The following is a 13,812-nucleotide window of genomic DNA, read 5'->3' as shown; positions in this document are numbered from 1 at the left end:
TCCGCAGTGAAATGTATAATGCTTTATTGCAATTTTTGTCTCTATATCAGATTGCAACTCTTTTGAGGAAAGAAGGGTCTTAGTCCCACAACCTAAAACAGTGGCCCCCACACACAGTAAGTGCTTGGTAGTTGTTTTTGTATTTTCTTTTTTTTTAAAATATATTTTATTAATTTTTTACAGAGAGGAAGGGAGAGGGATAGAGAATTAGAAACATTGATGAGAGAGAAACATCGATCAGCTGCCTCCTGCACACCCCCTACTGGGGATGTGCCTGCAACCAAGGTACATGCCCTTGACTGGAATTGAACCTGGGACTCTTCAGTCTGCAGGCCGACGCTCTATCCACTGAGCCAAACCAGTCAGGGCAGTAGTTGTTTTTGTTTAATAAATGAAGTCACGAGTAGAAGAAGGAATGATTGTTACAAGATACTCTGCTCCCTAGGAACCAGTCACAAATGCTTAGTTAAGCACATTGAAGTTATTTTTACTAGTATGTTACAGAAAACCCTTAAAGAAAGGTCAGCTTCATGGATGTGTACACAGTCTTAAGATTGGATTTTCTCAGAACTGGTGTAATTCCATAGGTAGCAAGTGAAGATCAATCAAATGGCTGGCTTTCCTTTATTTGTATTTATGTAAACTTAAACTAACTTAAGGAAAGCCATATAGCCCCTTGGCCCCACTCTCAGTAAATATTAAGGGTTTTACTATTTAAATAATGGTGAGACTAGCTTTCTTTTATAATTCTGTATCCTCATATTTAAAAAGAATGGCAAATTTTTTTTACTTCTTTGACTATCATCTCCTTCAGATTTAAAGTGTGGTTGCTACCATAATTCCAAATTTTGAAACTAATATAGAAGAGGGTGAAATGTCTGGAAATTTCAACCTTTTTTGGTCAGTCTCAACATTTCTTTAAAAAGAATGCCCATTGACCACAATACCTTAATTTTCAGTCTTTTTTTCCTACTTAAAACAAAAAGAATTCATGCAAACAGTTCCAGAATTATCCACAAGGGGGCAACCATGGCTCACATACACAATGAAGGGAAAATTAGAAGCAATAAACTAGTTACATTGGAGGAAAAAAATGAAAGTGGAGTCAGTAGCACAATTTGGCCCATATTAGAAAAAAACAGAACTGTGTTCCATAGCTCTTTGAAGATAAGATGTTTAGTCTTTGCTTTTTATTCCTATTTTCTTTTTTTTAAGTGTCATAAAATACAGATATTTTATTCTTGCTCTGGGAAATGAAAAAAGAGAAGGATAGAGAATATATCCTTCCACAAACCATTCTAATTTAGCTGACATTAATGTCACAAGTTGGGAATTGATAGTGAGAAAAAGCTAAAGCAAATATATGTTTGCATAAGTACATACATATTTTTTTCAGATCTTAGTCTCATAATTGTTCACATATTTACTCTATTTTTTGTTTATAAACACCCTTAAGTCATCAAATGCATCTTAATATTACTACCTCTGCCTCTTCACCAACCATTTAATACTAGAGGCCCGGTGCACGAAATTCGTGCAGGGGGGGGGGGATCCCCTCGGTCCAGCCTGCACCCTTTCCAATCCAGGACCCTTTGGGGGACGTCCGACTGCCAGTTTAAGCCCGATTCCTGGGCTGGCAGTCGGACATCCCTCTCACAATCCTGGATTGCTGGCTCCTAATTGCTCACCTGCCTGCCTGCCTGCCCCTAACTGTGCCCCCCTGCTGGCCAGGTCACCCCAACTACCCCCTCCCTGCCTGCCTGGTCACTCCTAACTGCCCCCCCACCAGCCTAGTCACCTCTCACTGCCTCCCCTGACAGCCTAATCGCCCCCAACTGCCCTCCCTGCTGGTCTTGTCACCCCAACTGTCCCCCTCTGCTGGCCTAGTTGCCCCTCACTGCCCCCCCGCCAGCCTAATCACTCCTAACTGCCCCCCCTGCTGGCCTAGTTGCCCCTCACTGCCCCACCGCCAGCCTAATCACTCCTAACTGCCCCCCCTGCTGGCCTGGTCACCCCCAACTGCACTCCCCCTGCCGGCCTGGTCATCCCTAACTGCCTCCCCCTGATGGCCTGGTCGCCCCCAACTGTCCCCCTCTGCTGGCCTGGTTGCCCTCAAGCCCCCTCCCCCCTCCCCCCTCCAACCGGCCTGGTCGCCTCACCTAGCCTGCTGTTCAGTCGTTTGGTCGTCCCTCACTAACACCCCCTGCCAGCCTGGTCGTAGGCAGCCATCTTGTGAGGGTGTGAGGGTTAATTTGCATATTACCTCTTTATTATATAGAATTGTTTGGATTGTATTTGCTGTTTGTGTTTTAATCACTTACTTGGTTGGTCAAACTATACATTAGAAGATGTGTGGGATAAATTTGCTTTAAATTATGCTCTATGTGTCATAATTACCCATTACATGATTTGTTTTATTATCATTTTGAACTTCACACATCTTGTAATTCTCTACGTAGACTATTTCAGCTTCTAGTGCTGTACATATCTACATCTTCTAGATGGGACTTCCCAGGATCCATGAGCTTGGGGTCAGGCATAAACTGTAGCACCTGAGGTGAATTCTGATTTTTGTCTTCATTTCAGATCTGAGTTCTGTTGGCAAACCCACTCAGTGCTTTGGGTTGTGAGCTGTTTTTGCAGGTATTTCTATTCAGCAGAGCTTTCTAGCTTAATTTTTTCTTTAGGTTCAAGAAGTGACTCTTTTTTGTTGTTTTTTGTCTACAATGATATAACTGCTTTATAAATTTTATGACTTGTAGCATATGCCTTTTTCCTGGTGACCTTTGCAACTATTATGAACTGAACTGGGTAACAAACAGTTGCTCCTAAAGTCAGTCCCAATGGATAAGCAACTTTCTTAAACCTAGAACCTTTTCTTGCTGAAACCAAGCCTGCTAATCACTCCAATTTTCAGAAGAAAATCTCGTGGTGGATTCTTCAGATAAACATACGCATCTTTCCAAATTGAACTGTGTCCATTTTGTAAATGACCAGGCTGCTCTTCAACATATTTGGATTGAAGCGGTGGTGAAGTCTATATGGCGAGCTGCTCTGGTTTCATTAGCTGCTTTTTGGATTCCTCTGCTTTGGCTGCATGCACCTTATAGATGCAAATATCAGCCCTGCAGGCATGACTGTCAGCTTTCCCATCCCCGTTGGCGGCACCGGCTTCCCTCTGGCACCCGGACCTGGGCTTCCCTCTGGCCGCTGGCAGGCACCTGGACCCGGGCTTCCCTCGCAGCCCTGGCTTCGTCTGGAAGCTTTACCTATTTTCAATGCCGAGGAAGTACACCTGAAAGACAGACAGCTGTAACAGTCAGGCAATGTCTCTAGAGATAAACAAAGCACTAGAAAACATACTGCAAGCTCTGTTATACTTATTATTCTAACAACTTTAAAATTAAAAAGTGGTTTTGTAAAATACATTTCTGAAAGGCTATCAAAAATGCCTCCCTCACTTCAGATGATGTTATTGATTTGAGAGTCAAGAACTGCAGGTAGGAATTCAGCTGAAAGACACATGCAGGATTCCCGTGTAACAGAGCGAGCTCCGGGGGTTCTTAGTGTGCTTGCTCCTAACATACCATTGTCAGTCAGGCCAAGCAAATAGTGACCAATCAGAGGGGATATCAAGGCACAAGGATCTGTAGTCTTTATAAGCCATCGGGAAAAGGCACTCAGTGGGACTCTCCCCCCTCCCCACGTGGGAGCCTGTACTTGTTCTTTAATACAGAGACTTTGCACAGGTCCCTCCCCTCTTGGCTAACCAAGGATTTCTCTTCTCTTGTGTCTCTGACTTCCTGCACCATCAATTATTTGCTCTCTTACTAGATGTTCCCATCAGCATGCAAAGATGTTATACCTCCCATTTCAATGGGAAAAACTCCTTTCTTTGTCCCCATATCCCATTCTCATTACTGTCCCATTGCTCGGCTCCTCTTTACTTGAGTAAAACTATTCAAAAAGGGTAGCCCTACCTGATGTTTTCACTTCCTTTCCTCTCACTTACCTATTTTGATCCTCTCCACTGCACAGACACTACTCTTTTCAAGATTATCTCTATGGTGCCAAATCCTACACTAAATTATCAGTTTTCATCTTAATCTGCTGGACACATAGGACTAACAATGACTCCCTCCCTTTTCTCCTAACACCTTTCCACTTGGCTTCTGACACAATTCTTCTCATCTCCCCACTCACTTCTTCATACACCTTTGGTCAGATCCTCTGGACAATGGAGTCGCCCACGACTCAGTGCTCTAACATCATCTATTCTCTGCCTCCACTTACTTCCAAAGTGACTTGGTCTGGTTTAAAGATTGTAAATACCATGATGGCGACTCACACATTTCATCTACAGCCATGCCATCTCTCTCTCCTGAATTTCAGACTGGTATATCAGTTGTCTGTTTACATCTCTACTAAGACTGACAAGCATTACAAGCTTAGCATGTCCAAATGCAAACACCTAAAGCTGTCTCTTGACCAATGCACCTACCTTTCTTACCTCCTCTTCTAACACTTTCCCCCTTTGATCATTTCCCTACAAACAAACCTTCCAGCCTCTGGAACACATAAAGTATAAGCCCACCTACCTGAATATGCCAAACCTCTTTCTCACTGTACTCATATGGTTTGCTCCTTTCACATTTCTGCTCAGATGTCCCTTGACTGTCCTATGTAATTGCCCCCACCCTGCACTGTGACACTCTCCTTCACAGCCCTTTCCACTGGCTACCATGCCATATTTCTGCATATGGTCATCTCCTTCCACTGGAACATACTGAAGCAGAATTTTTGGACTGGTCAGGATGTCCCAGATTCTTTGTTCACCAGAGTCGAAGAATGAGTCCAGGGACAGAAGGTGGTATAGCAAAGGTGGAAATTTATTAAAGAACAAGTACAGGCTCCCACGTGGGGAGGGGGAAGAGTCCCACTGAGTGCCTTTTCCCTATGGCTTATAAAGACTACAGATCCTTGTGCCTTGATATCCCCTCTGATTGGTCACTATTTGCTTGGACTGGTTACTATAGTAACTCCTGGGCTCAAAGGGCGAACATGTGAGGTTCTCCCCTGCCCCCTTCCTTATTGTTTCCTATTCCCTTTGGGCTTTCTTCTTCTTCTAGATCAGTGGCTCTCAACCTTCCTAATGCCGCGACCCTTTAATACAGTTCCTCATGTTGTGATGACCCCCAACCATAAAATTATTTTCGTTGCTACTTCATAACTGTAATTTTGCTACTGTTATGAATCGTAATGTAAACATCTGATATGCAGGATGTATTTTCATTGTTACAAATTGAACATAATTAAAGCATAGTGATTAATCACAAAAACAATATATAATTATATATTCAATATGTGTTTTTGGATGGTCTTAGGCGACCCCTGTGAAAGGGTTGTTCGACCCCCAAAGGGGTCGCGACCCACAGGTTGAGAACTGCTGTTCTAGATGAAGGGCTTCCTTCTCTTTATTTTGTAAATATAAACCTTTAGCTGTTCCCAGCTCCCTCATTCTATGGAAATGTACCTGTTGCAGCTTTTCAGCTCCCCTATTCTATGGAAATATACCTTCTGTTGCTCTGCAGCCCTGTGCTTCCTCCCTGGTCCCCTTAATTCCCAAAATTCTAAAATTTCCTAAACCTGTCCTATTTTACCCCTAAAATTCCTGTTTCAATACGAGTCATGAGGAAGAGATTTCTTTGTTCACTCCTATCTCCAGTGCCTAGAATACTCCATCAATATCTACTGAATGAATGATACCAACGAAACACAGTTCATTGCGACTTATTTTTTAATCAAATTTAAATGTCCTTGTTTTATTAGCCTAAATTAGATTTGGGCAATTGAGTACTCTTTTTTTTTTTTCATTAAAAATGAAGAATTATAAAGACACAATTCTCTATAAATACTATTTAATAATCTGTTCATTTCAAAAGAAAAGTTTTCATTAAAGGGTGCTTTTCTGCAGAAAAGATTTATTGGTCTGGTCAGATTCTTTAAAACACTTGAGGTTAAAAAAAATATTGAGTATAACCTAAATAGATTGTTTTACCTCATGACTTCATAATGATGATTAAAAAGTTTATCTGAGAATCACCTACACCACACTATTGACTGTATCATATGCCATTTACCAAGCATTTCACAATAAATATGGAGTTCCAATTACAGAATATTACCTCTGTTATGTAGATCTGTTATATATATGTCAACTCCTTACTGAAACAAGGGGAATTCTCAGCAGTGACCACAGAAACAGTTTCTATTCTGCTTTTAGTCACTTCCCCTTCTTTCACTGTCCGATTTGTTATATCTGCTGATACTATTCAATGCCTAATACCAATCTTTATTCGAGTGTGTATCTTCTTGTATCAGTGCTTTCATATTAATGCAGAAAAGTCTTAGCCTATCTATAGTTACTTGAATGCAACTCTACTTCTATTACCATAGGCTTGCTGTACCTGAATTGCATTTGTATGTATTTTACATGATATATTTTCTGAGCTCAGTGAAAGAGTATACATTTGTCATAAAATTGTAAGATTTTGATAGAGCATAATGAATCAACCCCAGTCAACAGGCCAACACACACACACACACACACACACACACACACGCACACACACACACACACACACACACACCACACCACACTATTATTATTGAAATTCTCCTCCTACCCTTTCTCATAAGTCAAAATTATATAAAACAATATTAACTGTAGTGTACTAAGTGCCCAGCTCTTTCCTAGTGGAACAAGTGCCCAGCTTCCAGCAGACTCCTAAGGAGTGATGAGAAGAGGAGGCCTGGCAGTCACTGGTGACATATGCTTGGGCCAAATCACCCAGACAGCTCCTGTCCAGGATAAATCTGAGAAGCTAATCTCTGCTAGATGGTGAATAGCTTTCTAATGAGATGCTCAATACTTGGTTACCCCTCCTGATAGTGTATTTGCATTTAAATGAGCCTCTTCTGGAAGGACTCCTAACCCAAAGGGTGGTTCCACTGCTGGCTGGCAGCTCCAGGCACACAACTCAGGGCCTCTGGCTTGGGTTTCACATGGTCCTTTGCTGAGACTCATGATCTCATTAGGCCATTGATCCCTAATTCCAGACTGTCAGGAAGGAAGCATGACAGACCTCAGAGTCACAAGCCAAAGACTGGTTTCTATAAAGGAGCATGCAGTGGAAAGCCATAGAGTAAGACATTGATTTCTTTCACCTCATGCTGCCTCTGCTGATTAAGTCATCTGGCATCCTGGTGTGTGTCCAGGCCCAAGAAGATACGCTCCAACTCTGTGTGTTGTTATAAGACATCTTTCGTGTCTCTATCTTTTCCTTTCTAGCTCCCTCATGCCTTTAGTCATGATACTATAGCTGCCCAGAGATTCTAAGATAATTAGCTCCTGACATTTAACATACTTCATTTTTGTCTTTTTCTCAGCACCAGCAACACTAATTCTCTCCCATATATAAAACGCCCCCGGCAAGAGTCGTTTGATGGGTGAAGGAGCCTCAGTTATCCTGAGAAACTGTCTATGCCTCCAGTGAGTCTGGCTTTACAGAATGGAAACCACACCAGGAGGGACACTAAGGTATGTCTGGGACTGTCCCAAGTCACCACACATAATCCCCAGGGCCTCAGCCCAATTGAAGAAAAAGCTAAAACATCCACTGTCACTCTTAAGGGCAAAGCTTTGTAATAGTATTTGTTGTCCTTACTTCAAAAATGAGACAAAGTCAGTCTGGGGATGGAAGAATCCAAGCCCAGATGTGTTCACTTACAAAAGCCCTGAACTCAGACATCTGTCTTCCCGCTTCCTTCACCTTCTCATCTTCTATCCCCTTCACTTCATAGAACCTTTTACCTCCAACACCTGATATCTACTTAATCCTCCAGCTAAACGATAAATTATTAACCATAAGGTTTAGCATATCCTCTCTTCCAAGGTACTTAGTTAGAACTTTTAAAAAGAGATGGAAGCCTGCCCACATAGGCAAGGATAACGTTTATCAAGCACGAGCCCCCCCTATTGTTGGCACCAGGCAATTTCACACCATCTCACTATAAACTCACAATGGTTGGGATCTTAACCTTTTTACTTGCCTCTGATCATTTTGATAATCTGGGGTAGCCTATGTAACTCTTCTTAAAATAACACTTTTAAATTCATAAACTGTAGTAAGAGAATTTGAAAGGAAACTAATGACCAATTTTAAAAAATATATATTTTATTGATTTTTTACAGAGAGGAAGGGAGAGGGATAGAGAGTTCGAAACATGGATGAGAGAGAAACATTGATCAGCTGCCTTCTGCACACCCCCTACTGGGGATGTGCCAGCAACCAAGGTACATGCCCTTGACAGGAATCAAACCTGGGACCCTTCAGTCCGCAGGCCAATGCTCTATCCACTGAGCCAAACCAGTTAGGGCCTAATGACCAATTTTAAAATGCAAATTTGTGACTTACAAATAAATGAATTAAATGAAATATTTAAACTCATTAAATAACAAGTGGCTCTATTAACTACTATATTTAAAAATAGTGATGTCGGGGGAATGGGTTAACTCTATACATGTGGACTAGAATTGAAAATTAAGTAAATGGATGACGAATGGTGGGAACAACATTTCTCACTATTAGAGAAGGAATTCACAGATAAGCAAAGGGTGGAAGCTACAATGATCCATGTATTAATGGATTAGAGTTGGAGAAATCATTATGCACGCATTTAGATAAATATAAAAACATTTTTAGATGTGTGCACATACATGGGTTAGTAAATATAATATTTCTTTGCTCCGTTAAGAGAGCCTAACCAGTGGTTCTCAACCTTCTGGCCCTTTAAATACAGTTCCTCATGTTGTGACCCAACCATAAAATTATTTTCGTTGCTACTTCATAACCGTAATGTTGCTACTGTTATGAATCGTCATGTAAATATCTGATATGCAGGATGGTCTTAGGTGACCCCTGTGAAGGGGTCGTTCGACCGCCAAAGGGGTCGCGACCCACAGGTTGAGAACCGCTGGAAACAAATGATGCCTCATTAGCAATCAGCACACATAGAGCCCAAATCTTGGTTTCTATTCAATAAAAGGAATTAGGGCTTCTTGAAGAAATGGCTGATTTTAGGACAGGGGCAGGAAATAATATAAGAAAAACTTGGAGCATCTTGTAGTGCCAGAAAGTAAAAAAGTGTTCACACACAAGCGCGCACACGCACACACACACACACACACCCCAAAGGGAGTATGCCAAAAGAGCCAATAGAAAGAGCTCCAATGGCCAAGGCTGGAACATTTAGAACAATGAAACAATGCAGTATTGCATTAAAACCCAAACTATAAAATAAATATCCATGTGTTTATACTGACATAAGTAATTGAATAAATTAATATTTGGGGGGGAAAATAGACAAATACTACTGCAGAAGAATTCCAAACACTTTATGCACATACACATAGAGGTGGATATAACTCTTTACTCCTTAGGTGTGGGCTCTACATAGTGACTTACTTCCAACAGGTACAGACCAAAGGGGCAGAGGAGTAACTTCCCAGGGGAGAAATCTGGGACGCTACCTCAGCCAGGCAATCAAGGTCAACAACAGGCATAAACCACGTCGATAGTGTAACCCTTTAATAGGCTGTTATGAAAATGGTGCTTTAGCTCTGTGGTTGTTCTCCCAATAAACCATAACCCAGAGTTATCATGAGAAAAACATCAGACAGAGATTACAGTAATGAGGTATGCTACAAGAGACTTGACCAGTACTCCTCAAACCTGTTAAGGTCATCAAACACAAGAAAAGGCTGAGGAATTATCACAGCCCAGAGAAGCCTAAAGCGTCATGACAATTAAATGGGATGGGGTGTCCTGGAGGGGAGCCTGGAACAGAATTAAGGACATTAGGTGAACCCCAAGAAAATCCGAATAAAGCTCTGAGTTTGGTTAACATTAACGTATGAATACGAGTTCATGAGTTGTAACAAAAGTACAATGTGTTAATAATGGAGGAAAGTGGGAATGGGAGCTTTACACTATCTCCTTAATTTTTCTGTATTAAATTCTAAAACTATTCTAAAATATAGTTTACTAAATAGAACAAAAAAGGTAGTGATGGTTTGATTTGAACACCAGAGTAATGATATGCTGAGGCATCTATAAAAAGTGCAATAAAAATTATCTGTGACTTCCACTGTGTTCTTAATATTATTGTGGTTTGTTCTCTGCATGTATATTTACAGGAAATGCTAAATTTCAGTTTGAGGTTAGTGAAATGAAAGATGTCATATTTCCATCCAGATCTCACCTACTCCTTAGATACAAATTAGGAATCCCCTAATTTGTTGACAGTAATGGCCTAATGTTATGAGTGTGGGGCTCAGAGACATGAATTAGCTTGCTCTAACTTTCATAAAACATACATTCTAGGGCCAAGAATCCTTACTGAGTTTTGTTGGAACCCCGTTGGCTACTCTACCTCCCAATTTGGTAAACTAGGATGGGAACACTTTATAGGGCAAAGGTGCTTCCTGGCCTGTGCAATGCACGGGTCAGGTCCCAGGTCAAACCCGCATTTGAAGGCTGGCCTGGTCCTGGTGACAGGTTCAAAAGCAAGATAAGTTCAATGAGCGAACTCTAGAGTCAAGGACCCTCCCTGCCCCGGAGGGAGTGTCTTCGCAATGATAAGGAACCGTGGCTTGGCTGTCAGACAGCAATCCTTGGCTCCCCACCCCCACCCCCCACCTTAAACCCCCAACTGCTGATCTGGTCAGCAGAGAAGGAGGTGGGAGAAAGATCGGGGCGGGGCGAGGGAAGGAGAGTGCTTATATGCTTGCACGCTCTTCTTGTTCCCAAGGCCAAGTCTGTTAAATCCGTCGGGAACGAAAGAATAAAGCCATCTGTTCATGTGGGCTCTGCTCCTTCCTTCCCAAATGTTACAGCTGTCAGCAGAGCAGCCAGCCCGAGCGGCGGGAGGGGGGAAGGGGAGACGGGGTAGTCAGAGGGAACATCTGTCCCCTAAGTGCCCCACTGAGCAGCCACCTATCCTGGGGCGACCCCGCTCTGCTTCCTCTGGCCGCTCGCTCTCCGCTGCGGCGGGAGTTTCCCTTCCATGACGTCGGCGAGGGGGCCCGAGGTCCCAGCTTCCACAATCGTGAGCGACCCGGCCGTGCGTACGCGCCGGGGGAGGGTGGGGCGCGCCCCAGGGGCTTCGAGAAATGGGTGGCCAATTTAAAACATCCCGGATCCTTTGAATGTTCAGCTTAAAACACAAGCCGGCCTCGAATTCAGCGAAATGAACAATACCGACCGGGAGGACGAACAGGGTGGGGAAACCCGCACGAAGGAATGGAGCTGTCCATGCAGCCCGAGTGACAGGGGCGCGCGCGGAGGAAGGCGCTTCGCAGAGACAGTCACCCCGACTCTTCTCTCTCGGGCCACCATCCTGCGACGCTCCCCCCGTAAAAGCATTTTCATAGGAAATAACCCGACCCCCCGGAGGGGTAGCGGCGGTGGGCCGAGCGTCCCAGGCGCCCATCCCCGCGGCCGGGGGCGGTCCCTCTCCCCCCGCGGCGGGCGCGGAATGTGGCGATCCGCCCGGGCAGGATGACTTCATGCGCGCGGGCCGCCGAGCAGCTGCTGCAGCCGGCAGGTGGGGTGCGGGCCGCGGGCACCGGTGACCGCACGCTGGCGGGCGGAGGCTCTGCGGCCGGGCTGCGGGCGCCGGGACGTGCGCGGACGGGATCCCGAGAAGGTAAGCTGCCCGGCTGCGAGGAGCCTTGGCCACGCCGAGCAGTGCTTTCCGCTCGGCGGATCCTGGGGTTTGCAACCCCGAGGAGGGGACTGCCTCTGCGGCACTCTGCTGGGGAACGGGAGCAGCCGCTGGGGTTGCAGTGGGAATCAGCCCGAGCCCGAGATGGGAGGAGATTGGGGGGCAGACAAAGGGGTCCACGGCCGCCGTGTGCTTAACCACCGTCGCCCACGTCGGGGCCAGACTCCTTACACAGGGAAGGGGCTTCCAAATGCACGATAATTGGAGTTGTACTTCCACCCTCGCACCTGCAGCCTTCACTTGGGTCTTTTCTGGCTTGGGGAGCCGCCGGTCCTGGGCATCAGCCTGGGGAAGCCATCAGGACCCTTCCTCTCCTCCCCGACTCCGGCCTCTGCCTTCCCAGCTGTGAGATGGGTCTGTGCAGATGTCAATGCCCAGCGCCCACGCCAGTACAGAGCCCTTGGGAAGTCTCCCATCAGAGGAGAAACTTCTCTCATTTGCAGTTCAGCGCCGTTCAGCAGCACCTGCCTGCGCTTCTCCCTTCACTTACAACCTTCTCTAAGTCATTCCATGGATTGGGGAGGGAGGGGAAGAGGAGGATGCTGTGCTCATTCACAGGCCAGCCTTGCCAGCTCGTACCCACCACCTCTGTTCCAGGACTGATGCTGTCAAGGTCCCAGAAAGGACGGTACCCTACCCTATTCGCTCTCTTGCTACCTGTCCCCCTCCCTCAAATACATGACATCAGAAATTCTGCTTTTAGCCCAATACCAGCCTGGTTTGCGGCAACTCCCTCCACCGTCGTCCCTACGCTACCAGGAGGGTTTCCAGGAAAGCAGAATCTGCGGGGGAGAGAGGAGGCCATGCCTAGACAGCTGGCCCCTGTGCACAGGCATGGGGTGGGGGTGGGGGTGGGGTTAGAGATGTGAATGTCAGCCTGTCCTGTTACTCCTGGAGCCTTTTTCGCCCGGGTGGGTTGAGAGCCATCTAGCTGTGGGATTTGGGCAAATCCTCCCCCGAAAACAAGCAGCGCCTTGTCCTCAGGCTCCCCAGTGACCTCAAAGGGGTTTCCAGAGAGGCTTCCCCATGGCACTCAGGAAGCCAGTGGAGCTGGCCGGTCTGAGCCTCGGGTTATCTGAGCTTCAAGTTAGCCTCCCCACAAGGGGTGCTGACCATTTGTCCCAGGGGTTCCCCGCAAAGCCCTGCCGCTGAGCCCAAATGCCTGTCCCCGTGGCCACCTAGGGACGCACATTTAAATAATATGCCGTGAAATGGTGAGGATGGCTGTGACGGGGATCCCCATGTGCCACTCCACCAACGAGAACAGTTGCAAGGAGCCAGACTGTGGGGAGTCTGTGTGCCAAAATTCTATTCAAAAGGAGATCTGTTATCCTTAAACTTGACATGAGAGAGACATTCTGACTCAACTGCCGTGTAGTTTCATTTTAGCAAATTAAAACAGATCAATGAAAAAGAGGGGCAGGGTTTATAGCTAGACATTTACCCCTGCTTACCTTCATTTTTGACTGTTGCTTTTAGACAAAAATACACTGGTTCTAAAAATTTATGTTAATTCCATTATATACTATTATTGCTTTTCTGATGACACGTTCTCTTTTTTAAAAAATACCCTTTAGAAAGACTTGAGTTGGTTTCTTTGTCTCCACCTTCAGTACATGAGGCAGAGGGAGTGGAGGGGGTGGGCAAATCCCACACCAAGTGGCGCCCCCCCCCCCCCCCAAACTGTTCCCTGGGATCATCAACACCTCAGGGCCCATTTCATTTTGGGCTTGTTGTTCTTGGTATATGTTGAATGTGGGCTGGGTATGAAATATAACATTTTCAAGATCCTAGAATTTTAACTCACGCACACCAACTAGCAGAGGGAACAAAGAACAAGAACAACAAAACCCTTTATTTTATCACCTTTCTCTCCTAATCCTGAAATATTTAACTATATAAATGATTATTCTGAACATGAAGTGGTCACAAATATTAATACAACAATTCATTTTGAAGAAGTTA

General features: G+C 44.9%; 1 protein-coding gene and 1 pseudogene across 1 annotated transcript in view; one reads left to right on the top strand and one right to left on the bottom strand.

Annotated features, from left to right (window-relative positions):
• Positions 1 to 2,461: 2,461 nt before the first annotated feature.
• Positions 2,462 to 3,153, bottom strand: LOC138993167 (MICOS complex subunit MIC27 pseudogene; annotated as a pseudogene).
• An 8,514-nt stretch (positions 3,154 to 11,667) lies between these two features.
• The window catches only part of PKIA (cAMP-dependent protein kinase inhibitor alpha), a 75,456-nt gene continuing 73,311 nt past the window's right edge, over positions 11,668 to 13,812 (top strand). Inside the window, exon 1 of the mRNA XM_070391910.1 lies at positions 11,668 to 11,769. The gene's annotated coding sequence lies outside the window, so the exon portion shown is untranslated. The remainder of the gene's footprint in view (positions 11,770 to 13,812) is intronic.

Source organism: Myotis yumanensis, unplaced genomic scaffold (assembly GCF_028538775.1).
Source record: "Myotis yumanensis isolate MYYU_CA2020_CCGP unplaced genomic scaffold, mMyoYum1.0.hap1 SCAF_15, whole genome shotgun sequence".
NCBI lineage: Eukaryota > Metazoa > Chordata > Mammalia > Chiroptera > Vespertilionidae > Myotis > Myotis yumanensis.
Note: the sequence above shows the minus strand (reverse complement) of the source record. Positions and strands in the feature narration are given on the sequence as shown.